Source organism: Phyllobates terribilis, unplaced genomic scaffold, assembly GCF_046119375.1.
Source record: "Phyllobates terribilis strain yellow unplaced genomic scaffold, ASM4611937v1 Scaffold_1__5_contigs__length_1240528914, whole genome shotgun sequence".
Classification (NCBI taxonomy): domain Eukaryota; kingdom Metazoa; phylum Chordata; class Amphibia; order Anura; family Dendrobatidae; genus Phyllobates; species Phyllobates terribilis.
In genome coordinates this window covers 1,155,245,955-1,155,263,606 of record NW_027362761.1, presented here as the reverse complement: position 1 = coordinate 1,155,263,606, position 17,652 = coordinate 1,155,245,955, and the positions used below count along the sequence as shown (strand labels likewise).

Sequence of the window (17,652 nt, the reverse complement as noted above, 5' to 3'; positions counted from 1 at the left end):
TGTGGCGCAGTCTTGTGTAAAACGCTGAGCAGGTCCTCTGTCTTCTGATTTTACTACTTTTCATAAAAATGCTGTCAACACAGAGCGGCTATGAATGTCACTACTATCTGATAATACAGAGTGCATGCTACAAGGGAATGCAGGCTTGTCAGGAGTCTATAACGGCCATACAAAAAGCAGAGAAAGAATTTGTGCTAAACGTCCCGGCTGAGAACATTACTCTTCCCATCTGTTTCTCTTATTTTCTATATAAGGCGATGTACAACTAAACACGAGGGCAATAAAAATTCTAGCCGGAATGATCACTTCAGCAGTCGCAGCATAATGCCGGGATAATTTAGGTGAGAGCGTCTATTCCGCCGCAGTGATATGTCATTTCTAAGTACACAAGGATTCGGATACAAACGGCAATTTAAAAGTCATTAACATTTGATCTCCTGTTGCCATTTATCATGTTTAGCATTTTGCCTAAATAATCTGTTTACACTGCGAGGGCCGGCTTCTACAAACTCTGCCGCAAGTTTTCTTTTTTCCTTAATTTAATGGGATTATGCTTGGCCACATTTTTCTCGGTTGACAAAACACATTTCCGCCTTATGTTTTGAATTAGGACGGAAGAAAATTGAGTGACTGGAAGAACCAGGTTACTTTGTTTCTGGGGATAGTACAATTGTAGTGATGGTTCTTTTAAAGAGATTTTTAATTACAGGTTATTTTTGATAGTGGTTCTTCTACTTTTTTTTCTTTGTAATTGGTTGCAAAATGCCCCTTCTTGTTTCTAAATACAAGATGAAAATCACTTCCGTCTTCCTTTATTTTTGCTACTAAAAGTGTTATTCCAACCTTTAGCATTTATGACATATCTAAATCAATTTTGAGAAAGGGGTCCTGCTACACATCACACACCAAAATTGGACAACCCTGTGTGCTCAGCAGTAAAGATGCGCAAGTGTAGCCACCTCTCCATCGATAGCAGCACCATCAGCGGAACCAGCATCTATCCTGTCAACATGTCATAACAGTCCCCAATGGAACAACCACTTTAACCATAACTTTTTTATTTTTTTTGTTGGTGTAGTCATATCAGGATTTGTTTTTGGTAAGACAAGTTGCATTCTTTAACCATCTCACTTTGGGAAAAATATAATGTGTTATGCAACTTTCTAAAATTTATTTTGCTGTAGGATAGGTAAAAAATGGCAAAGAGACATGATGTGCGACTACAGTTCTCTGACAAGTCACGCAACCAAAAACATTTTGCAACTTACTGTCATACCACTATTTTATAGCTATAATTTTAACATGACTAAAACAGCCAACTTACAAACAAGTTACATGCAACTCGTATGTGACTTGCATTGAAGTTTATGACAAGTGTGTCGCACGTAATCAAATATTATAGATTTTTAGTTGTTTTTTTTTACAGCATACACTATGTGGAATAAATAACATTTTTTTATATAAAATATTGTGGAAAAATTAGGAAAGAATGCTGCAAAGTATTTTTTATCAATTAACAAAATGCAAAGTGAATGATCAATAAATCTAAATCAGATCAATATTTGGTCTTTTGCCTTCAAAACAGCATCAATTTTTCTAGGTACGCTCAGTTTTTGCAGGAATTTGTCAGGGAGGTTGTTCGAAATATATCAGAGAACTAACCACAGATCTTCTGTGGATGTCGCTTGTGCAAATCCTACTGTCTCTATATGAAGTCCCAAACACACTTGAAAATGTTGAGATCAGGGCTATATGGGTGCCATATTATCACTTCCTGGAGATAGTTCTTAGGGTCATTTTCCTGTTGAAGAATAAATGTGTAGCCAATCAGATGCCTGCTTGATTGTATTGCATGATGGATAAATATCTGACTTTATTTCTTAGCATTGGGGACACCAAGACATGGGCAACAGTGAAGACGATAGATACAGCATTCGTTCAAGGAAACTCATCATGCTTACGTCCCTTCGAAATTGTAAAAGGTCCAGGAAGTGCCATCAGTTCAGAACTGGCAGCAACCAGTGAAACCCAACTACATCCTTCTGCTGTTCGGAGAAGTCTGGCCAGAAGTGGTCTTCATGGAAGAATTTTGATCAAAAGCCATGTGAATCAACTACGCATGAAAACACACAAAATAGGGTACAAAAAATGGCATGAATCTGTGGTTAGTTCTTCAAGATGTTTGGAATAACCTACCTGCCGAGTTCCTTCAAAAACGGCATACAAGTGTATATAGAAGAATTGATGCTTTGATGCGGTTTTGAAGGTAAAGGGCAAACATGTCAAATATTGATGTGATTTTGATTTCTCTTTTGTTCATTCACTTAGCATTTTGTTAATTTATAAAAATAAACTACTAACCGTCCTAAATCTTTGGCACATAACTGTAGGTCAATAAAATTATGGTGGTTGCAATTTGAAAGCGTAGAGTTTAACATTTTTTTTTTCTAGCAATGGAGACATTCTGAGATCCTCAAAAATCTCCTTTGTTCGTGCCATGATTCACTTCCACAATTCTGTTGTGATAAAATGATAATTAAATTTGAAATAAAACAGGTCTCCCACTCACACCTGATTGTAATCCTTTTAATATAAAACACCAAATAGCAAAAAAAAATGACAAAGTCTGATAATTTTGACTCATTAGTTTGATTTGGTTCTCTTTATTTACTTTTAGGACTTGTGTGAAAATCTGATCTAGTTTTAAGTCAATTTTATGCAGAGATATGGAATATTCTAAAAAATTAATTAAATAAGTAAATATTCTGAAGGGCTCAAAATGTTCAAGCACCAGTATATTTATTGATAGAAAAACCTACTAAAGACAATAAAATGAATGTGTCACCCCCTGGGCCATATCAGACCTCTACTATGGGCATACAGGTGATAGAAAAGTAAATCTATACTTACCTGTCTGGCCCATAGCAGAGGTCTGATTGTAGAGAAATCTGGTTTTATAAAGTCTGTTTTCCAGAGGCTTGGCATCCAGGGGAAGCCAAGCAAACCCCTCCTATCTGCTTACTATTCCATTAAATCGCCGCCTCTGTGCTAAATTACCATATTCCCTCCTCCCCTGCACGCCACTCAATGGAGCGAGCTTTGTTTCCTTCCGGCCCTGTTTGGCTGCGTACTGTGCCGCAGCCTTGTATTGCGCAAGCGACGGTGAGTCACTGAGACTTCCGCTCCGCTGGCAGTATGCAGCCAAACGGGGCAGGAGGGAAACAAACCGCGCTCAACGGGAGTGGCGCTCTGCGCATGCGCGGGAGGGGAGGCAGAGTAGGGCCTGTCACAGGGCCCTGTGATGTGCAGGGGAGGGGGGAATATGGTAATGTAGCACAGAGGCGGGGATTTAGGGGAATAGAAAGCAGATAGGAGGGGTTTGCCTGGCGTACCCCAGACGCCAAGCCTCTGGAAAACAGACTTTATAAAACCAGATTTCTCTGCAATCAGACCTCTGCTATGGGCCATACAGGTAAGTATAGATTTACTTTTCTATCACCTGTATGCCCATAGTAGAGGTCTGATATCGCCCAGGGGGGTGACACATTCCCTTTAACATTCTAATATAGGCCATGTGTGTCATTCATAATACAGCTTCGTAGGCAGAAGCTTAGCCCAAATCAGAAGACCTCTAGAGATACTTTTGGTTATAATCATAGACCTAACCTCTGTGTTTCGTCCTTCGGGTTTTGTTTAAAGAGTTAGTTTGTTTCTGTTCTGTACAAAATAGAGATCTTTGTCTTTTGAGGATGGCTGCTGTCTGTGTGTTTGATCTTTTATCTCCATGATGCTGGGCTAATGTACATCCATCTTTGACTAGTTGAAGGTTACGGCATCTGTTTCTGTATTTCGTATCTTTCCAAACGTCCGTTTACAGTGGGCTTTTAGGTTTTAAAATATATATATATATTTTAATAATTGTATTAATTGGCTAAAATAAATGCACAAATTATTGCATAATGCATAACATTCTTCTGAGATCTTATGGCCAACAGAAAGAGTCAATCAGCGATTGTTTTACATGGAGCAATAATTGTAAGTGTGCCATCTGTATCAGGACTAGAAATTAATACAATTGTTCATCCCCATACAGTTTGCATTAATGTTGGCATCACATCGGTGATATATTTGCTTGCATAAAGATGCAATCTACCGAAAATCTAGTATTTAATCATTTGTTAGCTCTTCGTTGGTCTTTTTTACTCCACCAATGATGGGACACAAGTTTAATTCGGCCAATTCATCCATATAAAAATTAACGTCATCTTCAACTTGTGGTGGTGACATATACATTGCCATTACTTTAATTTTTTTTTTTTTAACTTTGCTGTCACTAGGCTGCCATAATGGTGCCCAACAGGAGAGGAAACATACCGTATATCACTATTTATTATACTATGTTATGTAACAATCTTATCAGGTGGCTGGGTATTAATGATAATTAACAATAGAAATGAATTGTTGAAAGGCTTTTTCACAACAATATTGATGACCAGCTGGCACTCCTACCAATAATCTGCTAACATGAATGGAGCTGATCGCCTGTGCAAATGAATGCACCAGTATATAAAGCAGTGGGGTTTGACTCCCTCATGGTTTTTATATCTGGCCACTGCCAGAGTTGCTTGCATTGCAGCTGATTGGTAGGGGAGACTGGTGTTCAAGCCATGACCGATCTAATTTTCATGAGCTATCCCATAAATAGGTCATCAATATTATTGTAGTAGACAACCCCATTAGACCTTTGTTCTTTGTGACTGTTTTGTGTAATTTTCAATTAGAACTTAGCAGTAATCACTAGTTGTAACTGGACCTTTAATTAGTTATATACCTAAAACAAAACACAATTTTTTTCTAGCATTCTGTTCTGTCTAATGTCTATTGTAAAATTGCTCCACAGGCCAGGATCCTTCATGGTTGGATTATGTTCTCCCAGACAGGACAGCAGAGCCTTCTCCACCATCATAAGATCTCAATGCTGCATCACTCGAAAGTATGACGACGAAGAGAGGGGAAGCCCAGCAACTAGGGAAAGTGGGAGTGGAGACCCCTAAGCGGATCTAACAGTACCCTGACTCCCCTATCATCCCTAAATAGGTTCCACACCTATCGCCGAGCAGGATACCTTAGCCCTGGCTGACCATAGAGCTAGGCCCTAGATAGGGAGGAGAGGGGTGAGCACTAGTCAGCCCCACTGCTACTAAAGACAAACCAGGGAAACAGACGAGGTGATATACTTAGCTTTGAGAAGACACCAGAGAGATCAAGACAAGAATCCACAAAGGAACTCCAAGGAGAATCCAGCCGACCGCCAGAACTCCAGAGGATTTTACGCTATCACCAGCAACTCTCTAGAGAAACTGAGTGTATTTAAAGATCCCGCAATGGTGTGTTAATTAGCAGCAGGAGGTGGAGATCACCGCTGGGTCCTAGAGAGGGAGGGATGATGAAAGGATCAAGAAGGTGTCTGCAAGGCCAAGCACTTCGACATTCTACAGCCGGATCCAGAATGACTGTCTGTCAAACCTGACACACCCGTGACAGACTGTGACACCTGTTCCTGGCCTCTCTCCCACTTCACTTCCACTGCAGTCAGACATGCAGGCCCCCAAGGATTCATAGTTGTAAGGGACCTCCAGGGTCATTATTTCCAACCCCCTGCTCAATGCAGGATTCACTAAACCATCTCAGACAGATGTCTGTCCATTCTCTGTTTGAAGACTTCAATTGAAGTCCCTCTTGGGGCAGCCTGTTCCACTCATTGATCACCCTCACTGTAAAAAAGTTTTTTTCTAATATCTAATCTGTATATTCTCCCATTCAGTTTCATCCCATTGCTTCTAGTCTTTCTTTGTGCAAATGAGAATAAATCTAATCCCTCTACAGTGTGACAGCCCTTGAGATATTTGTAGACAGCTATTAAGTCTCCTCTCAGTCTTCTCTTTTGCAAGTTAAACATTCCCAAACCCTCTAACTATTCCTCATAGGACATTGTTTGTAGACCGGTCATCATCCTGGTAGCTCTTCTCTGAACTTGCTCCAGTTTTTCGATGTCTTTTTTAAAATGTGGTACCCAGATGTAGGACTTTGCATTTCTCCCTGTTAAAAACAATTCTGTTAGTGGTTGCCCACAGTTCCAATTTGTTTAGATCTTTTTGAATCCTCTCTCTCTCTTCTCTATTAGCTATCCCTCCTAGCTTTGTGTCATCAGCAAATTTAATAAGTTTACCCTCAATTCCTTCATCTAAATCATTGATAAAGATGTTGAACAGCACAGGGCCCAGGCAGAGCCTTGTGGTACCCCACTTGAGACATTCTTTCAACTGGATGTGCAACCATTTATGACCACTCTTTGGGTCCGATCACTAAGCCAGTTATGAATCTACCTAACTATTGCCTTGTCCATTCCATAGTTGGTCATTTCTTTCAATAAAGATGATATGAGATACTTTGTCAAATGCTTTGTCAAGATATACTATATCTAGTGTGTTTCCCTGATCCACCCAGTCAGTGATTCTGTCATAGAAGGAAATTAAGTTAGTCTGACATGACTTATTAGTTACAAATCCATGCTGGCTCTGGTTAATCACTTCATTCCTCTCTGAATGATGGCCTGCTGTCCACATTGCAACCTGCAGGTTCCCATGATGGGCGCTTGATGTAGTGCTAGGCTTGAAAGATCTATTCAGGAGTAAAAATGTGCTTTGGAGGCCTGGTCCTTCACAGTAGTCAGACATCAGGGGATGCCTGAATGGGGGCATCCCCTGATGCCTTCAGCAAGCTGAGAACAATATGTTGATAGCATTGCTATCCACAGGACTCCATAGCACTCCAAAATTGCTCCAAGAGAGCATCTACTGACTCCATTAAACAAAAGGCTCTTGGGTAAGACAGCCAAACACAATGAGATGTGATGGTTAGATTGATCTTCCAAGCATTCATTGTAAAATGGCTTGCTTGTCACTAACGATCCCTCCTTTTATTTTCCACACTCATACTTCCCCTTTCCTCTGACATAAACCCCTCACCACTCCTACTCTCCATCTCATTCCTTTCCAGCTCAAACCCTGTCAATTGGGCCTCACTTTAAGGTTGCAGGCCTATGTACAGCTTCTATTGACTAACGTACCTGTGAGTTATTATGTGAATCTTAGCCCAAGATATCTCCACAAATAAAAAGACCACACAATATGCTGAATTGAAGTAGCAACAGCAGCTGTTTTATTGAAATTCCATTAAAAAACATCAACAATGGATTGGAAGACTAGGTCCAAGCACCATAACTTTGACCTGGCAAGATATACTTGGACTGCTGTTTTTTTTACTTCCAGCTGCTGCTTCCCTTCAGATGCTGCCTCCCCATCAGCTCAGATACACAAGTTAACCAATCTGGCATTTTATATCAACCATTGCTCATAGTCCCCCTCTCCCTGAAGTCCTAAACTCTGTGATGCTAATTACAGGACACAACTTAGTTTCACATGTCCCTATGGTCAAATTATTTTCAATCATTTCTAAGGGTACCATCATTTTTGTTCAGGCCATTTTCATTAATTTTTTAAACATTTTTCTCTTGATCCACAACTCAAAAGCAATGTCTTATTTTCATCAGTTGTTATTCAGTAAATATTTAAATTGGAAATTACTTTTGTCAGTTTCATATTATTTCAGTGATCATTGTGGGTTTTTCTTACTTTCCAGAAGGGTACCAACAATTTTGTCAATGTCTTTATTTCAATATTGTATATCAAATCTATTTGCTTGAAAACCACAATGCTTCAGCACAAAATATATGATCATCTCCATCTTGGACTTCCATGCTTGTTCTAATGCATATAAACTCATACTTGTGCCATAATTCATTTGTCATGTAACTGGCCCATGACGACCAATCCACTTTCCAGGAAACTGTTTCCAGGAAACTGAGTTTTTCTAACAAGATGGTGCACCACCACATTATGGGTGTTAGGTTTGAGCATTCCTACATGAACAGTTTCCTGGAAAGTGGATTGGTCATCATGGGCCAGTTGAATGGCCACGAAGGTCTCCCGATCTGACCCCCTTAGACTTTTATTTTTGGGGTCATCTGAAGGCAATTGTCTATGCTGTGAAGATACGAGATGTGTAGCATCTGAAACAACGGATACTGGAAGCCTATGCTAGCATTTCTTCTGCGGTGTTGCTATCAGTCAAGAGTGGGAGAAGAGGGTTGCATTGACAATCCAACACAATGGGCAGCACTTTGAACACATTCTATAAGTGGTCATAAACTTGTAAATAACTAATGAAAGAATAAAGTTGCGTTAAAACCAAGCACACCATTGTTTTTCTTATGAAATTCTCAATAAGTTTGATGTGTCACATGACCCTCTTCCCATTGAAAAAAATAAAGTTGGATCCAAAATGGCTGACTTCAAAATGGCCACCATGTTCACCACCCATCTGGAAAAGTTTTTCCCCTCCCATATACTAATGTGCCACAAACAGGAAGTTGATATCACCAACCATTCCAATTTTATTTAGGTGTATCCATATAAATAGCCCACCCTGTACATGTAGGCTGATTGGGGGAATAGAGAGCTTTGATGGCGATAAATTGTACCATTTCATGGTGGAGCCAATAAACTTTGGAGGCTTGAGGTCATTGTTCATAATAATTTGTAATAACAAAACTCAAGATATTAAGTCAGTTACTAGTGAAATTGATTGAAAAATTGGTCTCACATTGGAACATACACCAACAAACCCATTCCTCTTCCTATATTCCCAGTACAATTTGATACATACAGTTTACACACAATGACCATTCAAACTGCTCACAATCCTATTTCCCTACTGTTTTTATGAATTCGCCATAGTTTGGATACGGGAAAGTGAAATTTAATAACCGAGTTAGTGATTGAGCTGTCTCGCCCCTGGAGAGGATATACTTAGTACCTGCACTGTTAGGAGTCCTTGAGGACTAGAGATAGGAATTACTGATTTAAACCATGCAAAATAAACCTTTTCTGTGTTACTTCCTCTTCCTAAGCTTCAAAAAAAGTTCAGTATACGCTGTGTGCTGTGAGAACGCAAAGACGTCTGTATATAACTATTTCCCAACTCTAAATAGACTCTCCATTAACATGCCTGCTAGAATGCATACGAGTACAAATCATTCCTGTATAGACAATCAGGCCCTGAAAGTTCTTCCTTCTGCAGGAAGCTAAGGAGAGGATCTCTATTTCATCGTTTTCATAACCGGCTATAAATTTGAGAAACACAATGCTGCATATTTCTTCTGCTATTATATACTAAAGCCATAGAAATATTCATTATTAAAGCATCTCTGTGTATTCTTATTAACTTCCTTCATAAATCCTCATATCTGTTTGAAAAATGTTGAAAAATTGTAATTGTATCTCAAAATAGAGATTCGTAATATTATAATGTTATGTTACCTATTATAAAGCCGAGCTCTAAAATAGGACACAGTATAGATATCCCGTGTGGTATGTAGCATGACTGTGTTCCTACTGGCATCATGGGCATTTCATCAAGGATTTTGGTATTTGGATGGCACAGTATGCAGTGTTGTTTTTACACCCAAAAATTGCAAATCTCGAAAGAGATTATGAAATATCAAAAAATATTATTGATGGTCCATTGTAATTGGTTTTCTTGCCTAGTCTTCTTCTTGCCTCTCACTAGAGTCTCATGACACTGAAGACATTATGACATGGCAAAGATACTACCTCTGAAATATCATATTTATAGTAGACATCATTCATTTTTACCATATAATACACTGCTAAAAAGGTAAAAAAAATCCAAATAGGGTGTAATGGTAATAAAAAAAAATCCGAAATTGTTTTTTTAATTTTATTTTTACGGTGTTCATAAAATTCCCTCAAAATATGATTCTTTTTTTTAATCTTTTTCATGAATGGAGTTGTTTGAGGGCTGTAGTTTTATTGGTGCCATTTTGAGGTACTTCCAATTTTTGTTAAATTTTTATTTTACTATTTTGTTGGAAAGGTAAGATGATTGAAAATATGCAATTCTGGTGTTTTGATTTTTTTCCTATTGGTCAGCATCATACATGGAGAAGAAGTACAGTGAAAACTGTCTGATAACAACCACTTGGACATAAAAAAGTAAACTCATTAGGTACTAAATAGTTTGATTGCTAATGGAGAAATAAAAAAAAAAAGTTTTATTCCACTCTGCAGCCACTGTTACATCCTTTGTCCATTTCAACACGGAAAATGTTGTTAGAGGTCCTCTTTAAATTATGTCATTGCCGGGGCAAGTGTGCTACCATTCCAAACAGGTTACCCATGGCTTACCATGGTAGCCAGGGGTCTGCTAAAGGACCTGCAACTGACATCTTGGTTCTACCGAAAATCTTTGCTATAAGTTGAGCTTCATATGAGAACCACAATTTTATTATATACTGCAATACTATGGTATTGCAATATATACTGTAGTATAAGCGATCAAAGGTTAAAGTCCTCTAAAGTGACTAAAAAATAAAATTAAATGTTTAAAAAAATAAATGAAAGTTTAAATCCCTCCTTTTACTGTTTCAAAAATAAAGAAATTCCAATTTTTTTAACCCCTTTCTGATGTATGTGGTAATAGTACGTCTTTGTGCCCTGGGCCTATTGGGCCAGGGATGTACTATTACTGCATACTGTGATCGCGCCCGCACACAAGCGGTGCAGGGCGATGGCCGCCAGGTGTCAGGTGATCGTCACAGCTGACACCCGGTACTATGTGCAGGGAGCGATCCCGCACCGCTCCCTGCACATTAACCCCCGAAATACTGCGATCCGGGAGCAAGGGGAGGTAAGAGCCGATACTTACCTGCTCTCCGGCGTCCAGCGATGTCTGAGCCAGATCCCGGTGGTTGTCATGGTGACCCGGATGTCGTCATGACAACATCCGGGTCACTAGACAGCAAGAGGTTACTTTGATCATGCGCAGTGCGCAATCAAAGTGACTTCTTCCTCTGCAGCGCTGACAGCCTGTATAGCACAGGGATGCTGCTGCAGCCCTATGCTATACAGGCAATCAGATTGTAAAAAGTGAAAGTCCCATAGTGGGACAAAGTCTAAAAGTCCAAAAATTGTCAGAAAGTGAAAAAAATATAAAAAAATTGTAAAAATATAAAAAAAAAAAATGAAAAAAATAATCCCAAAAAGTAAAAATATATTGTACCCATAAATAAATATTATTATGAAAAACAAACAAACAAAAGAATAAAAGTACACATATGTGGTATCGCCTCGTCCAGAGCAACCTGACCTATAAAACTGTCCCACTAATTAACCCCTTTAATGAAAACAGTAAAAAAAACGAAGCAAAAAAACGATGCTTTATCATCATACCGTCAAACAAAAAATGGAATAAAACGTGATCAAAAAGACGAATGTAAATAAAAATGGTACTGCTGAAAACATAATCTTGTCCCGCAAAAAACAAGCCATGATACAGCTCCATCAGCCGAAAAAAAAAAGTTATAGCTCTCAGAATAAAGCAATGCAAAAAAATATTTTTTTCTATAAAATAGTTTTTATTGTGTAAAAGCGCCAAAACATAAAAAAAGAAATAAATGTAGTACTGCTGTAAACGTACTGACCCGAAGAATAAAGCTGCCTTATCAATTTTACCTCATGCGGAATGGCATAAAAAAAAACAAAAAAAAACAATTCTGGAATTGCTGGTTTTTGTTTATTCTGCCTCCCAAAAATCGGAATAGAAAGCAATTAAAAAATGTCACGTGCCGAAAATGGTACCAATAAAAGATGTCATCTTGTCCCGCAAGAAAACAAGCCATCACATAATTTTGTCGGCCGAAATATAGAAAAATTATAACTCTCAAAATATGGCGATGCAAAAACTAATCTTTGCTAAAAAAAAGCGTCTTTTAGTGTGTGACAGCTGTCAATCATGAAAAACGATATGAATCTGGTTTCGCTGTAATCGCACTGACCTGAAGAATAAAGTTGTCTAATCACTTATACAGCATGAGGAACGGCATAAAAAATAAACTCTAGGGTTAGGGTTGTGCTAGGGTTGGAGTTAGGGTTAGGGTTGTGCTAGGGTTAGGGTTAGGGTCGGGCTAGGATTGGGCTAGGTTTAGGGTTGGGCTATGGCTAGGGTTGTGCTAGGTTTAGGGTTGGGCTAGGGTTAGAGTTGGGCTAGGGTTAGAGTTGGGCTAGGATTGGGCTAGGTTTAGGGTTGGGCTAGGGTTAGGGTTGGGCTAGGGTTAGGGTTGGACTAGGGCTAGGGTTAGGCTAGGGTTAGGGTTGGGCTAGGGTTAAGGTTGGGCTATGGTTAGGATTGGGCTAGCGTTTGGCTAGGGTTAGAGTTGGGCTAGGGTTAGGGTTGGGTTGGGTTAGGTTAGGGTTAAGGTTGGGCTAGGGTTAGGGTTAAGGTTGGGCTAGGGTTAGGGTTGGGCTGGGGTTGGGGTTGGGCTAGGGTTGGGGTTAAAGTTGTGTTGGGGTGTCACTTGTGGGGGGTTTCCACTGTTTAGACTCATCAGGGGCTCTCCAAACGCAACATGGCATACGCTAATTATTCAATCAAATTTTACATTCAAAAGTGAAGAAAAAAATGATGACGATATGGCAACTAGTGTTGAACACAAGTGCTCGCTTCTTGAGTTTGCATCGGGTGCTCGTGTATGCACTGAGTATCGCGGGTGCTCAAGTGACATGCTCTAGTCTCCGCCCCATATGTTTTGCAGCTCTTACACAGCCAAAAAGAATCACGGGGATTGCCTGCCATGCACGAGCGATCCCCACATGTTTATTTTGGGTGTCTAATAACCGTGAAACATGCGGGTCCGGGACTCAAGCATCCGCGATACATGGTGCATACCCGAGTACCCGATGCCAACTCAAGTAGCGAGCACATGCGCTCAAGACTAATGACAACTAATTCAATATGAAGATCTAATGTTATCAAATTCTGTGTCGTTCCTCTGGGTTTAAAATGTTCACTATACCCCTTGATAAAATCCTGGAGGGGTCTAGTTTCCAAAATGGTGTCACTTGTGGGGGGTTTCCACTGTTTAGGCTCATCAGGGGCTCCCCAAACGCAACATGACGTCTGCTAATTATTCAAGCAAATTTTACATTCAAAAAGTCAAATGGCGCTCCTTCCCTTCCGAACCCTGCCGTGCGCCCAAACAGTGGTTTTCCCCCACATATGGGGTATCAGCGTGCTCAGGAGGAATTGCACAACCAATTTTGCAGTCCATTTTTTCCTGATACCCTTTTGAAAATAAAAATATTGGGGCCTAAAGTAACATTTTTGTGAAAATAGTTAAATGTTCATTTTTTTCATCCACATTCCAAAAATTCCTGTGAAGCACCTGAAGGGTTAATAAACTTCTTGAATGTGGTTTTGAGCACCTTGAGGGGTTCAGCTTTAGAATGATGTCACTTTTGGGTATTTTCTGTCATAAAGGCCCCTCAAAGTCACTTCAAATGTGATGTGGTCCCTAAAAAAATGTTTTTGTAAATTTTGTTGGAAAAATGAGAAATTTCTGGTCAACTTTTAACCCTTATAACTTCCTAACAAAAAAAAACATTTGGTTCCAAAATTGTGCTGATGTAAAGTAGACATGTGGGAAATGTTATTTATTAACTCTTTTTTTTTTTTTTACATATCTCTCAGATTTAAGGGCATGAAAATTTAAATTTTGAAAATTGCGAAATTTTCTAAATAAAAATTTCTGATTTTTTCACAAATAAAAATAAGTCATATCGAAGAAATTTTACCACTATCATGAAGTACAATGAGTCATGAAAAAACAACCTCAGAATCAGTGGGATCCGTTGAAGCGTTCCAGAGTGATTACCTCATAAAGTGACAGTGGTCAGAATTGTAAAAATTGGCCCGGTCATTAACGTGCAAACCACCTTCGGGGGTAAAGGGGTTAATTAAACATGCTTGGTCCAATATTATTAAAATATAAAATTATTTAAACTGTACATTAAAAGCAAAACAGAAAAAATAATAAAACTCCAAAATTGCTTTTTTTTGGTTGCCGCACGTTTTCAAAATGAATGCAATAAAAAGCAATCAAAACATCATATGTATCCAAAAATAATATCAATAATTGGAAAATTTTGACACTTGACAAATTTCAGAATTTTGTTTCACCACTAAAATAGCAGAATAAAAATTGGACAAATTTTGTAGTGGTGTAATTGTACTGACCTGGAAAATCATGTTTCCAGGCTATTTTTGAGCTTCATAAAAACAAAATCCAAAATGTCGGAATTGCATTTTGTTTTTGCAATTTACAAAGATTTTTAGGTGGGCACCATGAAAAATAATACATAAAGAAGGAGTGCACAGGAAAGGGTGTATAAATGTATTCTTGGAAGAAAAAGCCAAAGAAGATACAGCTACGAAAATCTTGGCACATCCAAAAATTAAACTTTTATTAAACAATCAAAGAAAATTGAACAAGGAAAAAAATCATTAAAACATTTAAAATAGCAAAAAAAGGCAAATATTTTTAGCATATGTTAAAGCTAAAAACTGGAAATGAACCCCCCCTTTAATGTCCAAAACTTTGGACTGTTAAGCAAGTGAAACCACACTAATATAAAACATTTAATAAATATGACATGTTATAATCACAGAATGTATATAAATATATATAAGTTGTGTGGAGTACAGGTAAAGATCATATAAAGGGGGGAAACAAAGGTCCCCACGGGTATCGCTGGTATTAACTAGCTTCATCAGGGGTTCTTGTTTTTGCAATTTCTTCAAACTTGGAATTTTTTTCCATTTTCCAATATGTTGAATGGTAAAATGAGCGCTGACGTTCAAACCTACAATTATTTCTGCAAAAAATAAACCCATCATGCTGTTATGTCGATGGAAAAAATAAAAATGCTCTTGGATCAAGAGGAGGAATAAAATAAAAGCTCAAAAACTGATATATTCTCTTACACAATTCAACTTGTTTTATCATTGATTTGTGCTTGTTATGGGCAGAAATCACCCTATGTAATTCTGGTCAGAAAAGGACAAAAGTCTGCTGCCAATCATTGCAGCATCACTGGTAATAATTGTCTGAGAATTTCCTTTATGTCCACCATAACTGTTTAATCTTCTAAAGTTGCAAAATGATTCCAGTTCCACTTTGTTACTGGTAATCCAGGTACCCTGTAAAGAGGACAAGATACATTAGATATCCCCTTCCTAATAACCAATGAGCGATCCTAAGAGCTTATGCATTTATTCCTGTCTGAGCATTTCCTTATGGCTAGGTCATACGTTGTCTCATTTTCTGACTTTGCCTAAGAACACATTTGTAAATTATTAACAATTGGCAGCTGCTGCCTTTATATAATGAGATCTGTAGACAATGAATAAATCTGAGGTTATCCCAATTATTAGTATTATCCAAATGGGAAAATTACAATAACTATTAGGCGGGAGCGACAGTCAAATCTTAATGTACTTGACTTTGCCTTCGCAATGGTAAATCCTTAGAGAGGATTTCCAGGCAAAATGTAAAATTAGTCATGTAGTAGTAAATCAGAAGTTGAAGTAGATGTGATAGGTGATATTTTTACTTACAGAAATATTGGGAAGTGCATTGTGGTCCCATTCTAGTCAATCGGGTGACTGTAGTTCATGGCACAGACAGGTAACCCAGAGCACTGGTATGCAGGTCAACATGAAGAGAGAATGTAGTGCTTAACTAATGCTGCACCTCCTTTTCTCTAGGAATCGGTGGCGGATTCAGAAATCAGACCTCCACTGTCCATATAGTGATTACTTTATTAGATTGGAAAACCTGTTTTAGTAGGTAATAACTATCATTTAAAATTAAATTAAACATGCAGTAGATCGGTGGAGTTTTAGGTCCTGAGAATTTCACCGATCGTGCAATAGAATCTAGAGAAGTACACAGCTCAGCAGACAGGAGAGCAAAGCTCCTGTCTGAGCACTCACACAGACCAGAGTTACAGTGTCCATTTTAGAACATGATCAGATATCAAACTCAAACATCATAATGATGTCAGTTTGAGGCTACGAGGGTCAGTCAATAAGTAATGCCTCCTATTTTTTTTCTCCTTTTAATTGGCAAGAAATTCAAATGCAATTACTTAGGTTGAAAACCACAACATTAACGATTAATTTGTCACTTTTGAATATAATCTCCATCCATTTCCACAGTCTTGGTCCACCGTTTTACAAGGGCATGTATTCCAGCATGGTAAAAAGCATTCTTGGGACCCACAGTGCACAAACTTTTCTGTATCCCAGTTGTCCAATAATTTTCATCACACTGCCTTTACTGAGGCAGATAATGCCACACAATTCACCTGCAGTCACCCGGCGGTCACCACGAATGATGTCATCGACTTGCTGAATGTTGCTTGGAGTCACTGCGGTTACTGGCCTGCCACTCCGCATTTTGTCAGCCAACGGTGATGGCCCTTCAGCTGTGTTACAGCGACAAACCCATCGTCTAACAGTATTGACATCCACTGTTGCATCACCGTACACATTTTTCAGTCTCTCTTGAATTCGAATGGGCGTTTCACCTTCTGCATGCAAGAATTCAATCACAGAACGTTGTCTAATACGAACATCGATGTCAGCCATTTTGCAAACGGATACAGTCCTGCCACCTGTTGGTGCAGGAAGTTGCAATTGCTGTGGATTGGAGAAGAAGGTTTGAGGAATTGTGCCAAATTCGAATATATAACATAACTACCTTATTTAAGGAGAAAAAAAATAGGAGGCATTACTTATTGACTGACACTCGTAAATACCCTGTCTGAGAACTGATTTTGATAAGTGATTCTGACGAGTGATTTTAATGAGTGATTCTGACAAGTGATTTTAATGAGTGATTCTGACAAGTGATTTTGACGAGTGATTCTGACAAGTGATTTTGACGAGTGATTTTGATGAGTGATTCTGACAAGTGATTCTGACAAGTGACTTTTACAGCTGTAATAATATAAAAAAAAAAGAAGGAACTATTCACTGATGGGACTTGAACCCCAAATTCTGCATCCCAAAGCCAGTGCACTAACCACTGAGATATAAACTCAGTTGTAAAAACATGGGAGTTCTATTTGATTATATGATTTTCAGAGCAAACTTGTCTAAAACTCATTGGGACTTATGCATAGGCTGCAAGCAAGCCAAATTCAAATGATGCTTGATTTTGATGTGTGAGTCTGATGTGTGACTTTTTTCAGACATCAGAATCACAATGACTTTTAGTCACCCTGAGTATTTTCATGGTTGATCTCATAAGACAAGAAAATATATCAGTTAGTATAACTTGACTGGATAGCTTAATGGTAAAGCATCAGTCTCTGAAACTAGAGTGTTGGAGTTCAAATCCTGATAGGAATAAGATTTTTTTTTATTATGGCTATTAAGCACACAAACTACAGGGGTGTTGTACTTTTAATATCTGACACTCTGTCATCCTGATGTGTTACGAGTTTCAGACACACTGTCTATTTGCATGATAAATTACATAGCAAAAGTAAATTGTGAGTTTGCAGCCAGTACTTGGGTGGATGGAAATAAAATTTACAATAAAGACATTTTATCATTAGACCCCTTTAGGAAATTATGCAAATATAAAGCCACTTGGAAATAGATATT

General features: G+C 38.5%; 1 long non-coding RNA gene across 1 annotated transcript; it reads left to right on the top strand.

Annotated features, from left to right (window-relative positions):
• The first annotated feature begins 215 nt into the window (after nt 1–215).
• On the top strand, nt 216–6,360 carry LOC141172852 (uncharacterized). Its single transcript, XR_012252544.1, has 3 exons — nt 216–341; nt 1,885–2,266; nt 4,901–6,360. It is a non-coding gene; the product is annotated as an uncharacterized lncRNA (long non-coding RNA).
• Nucleotides 6,361–17,652: the final 11,292 nt, after the last annotated feature.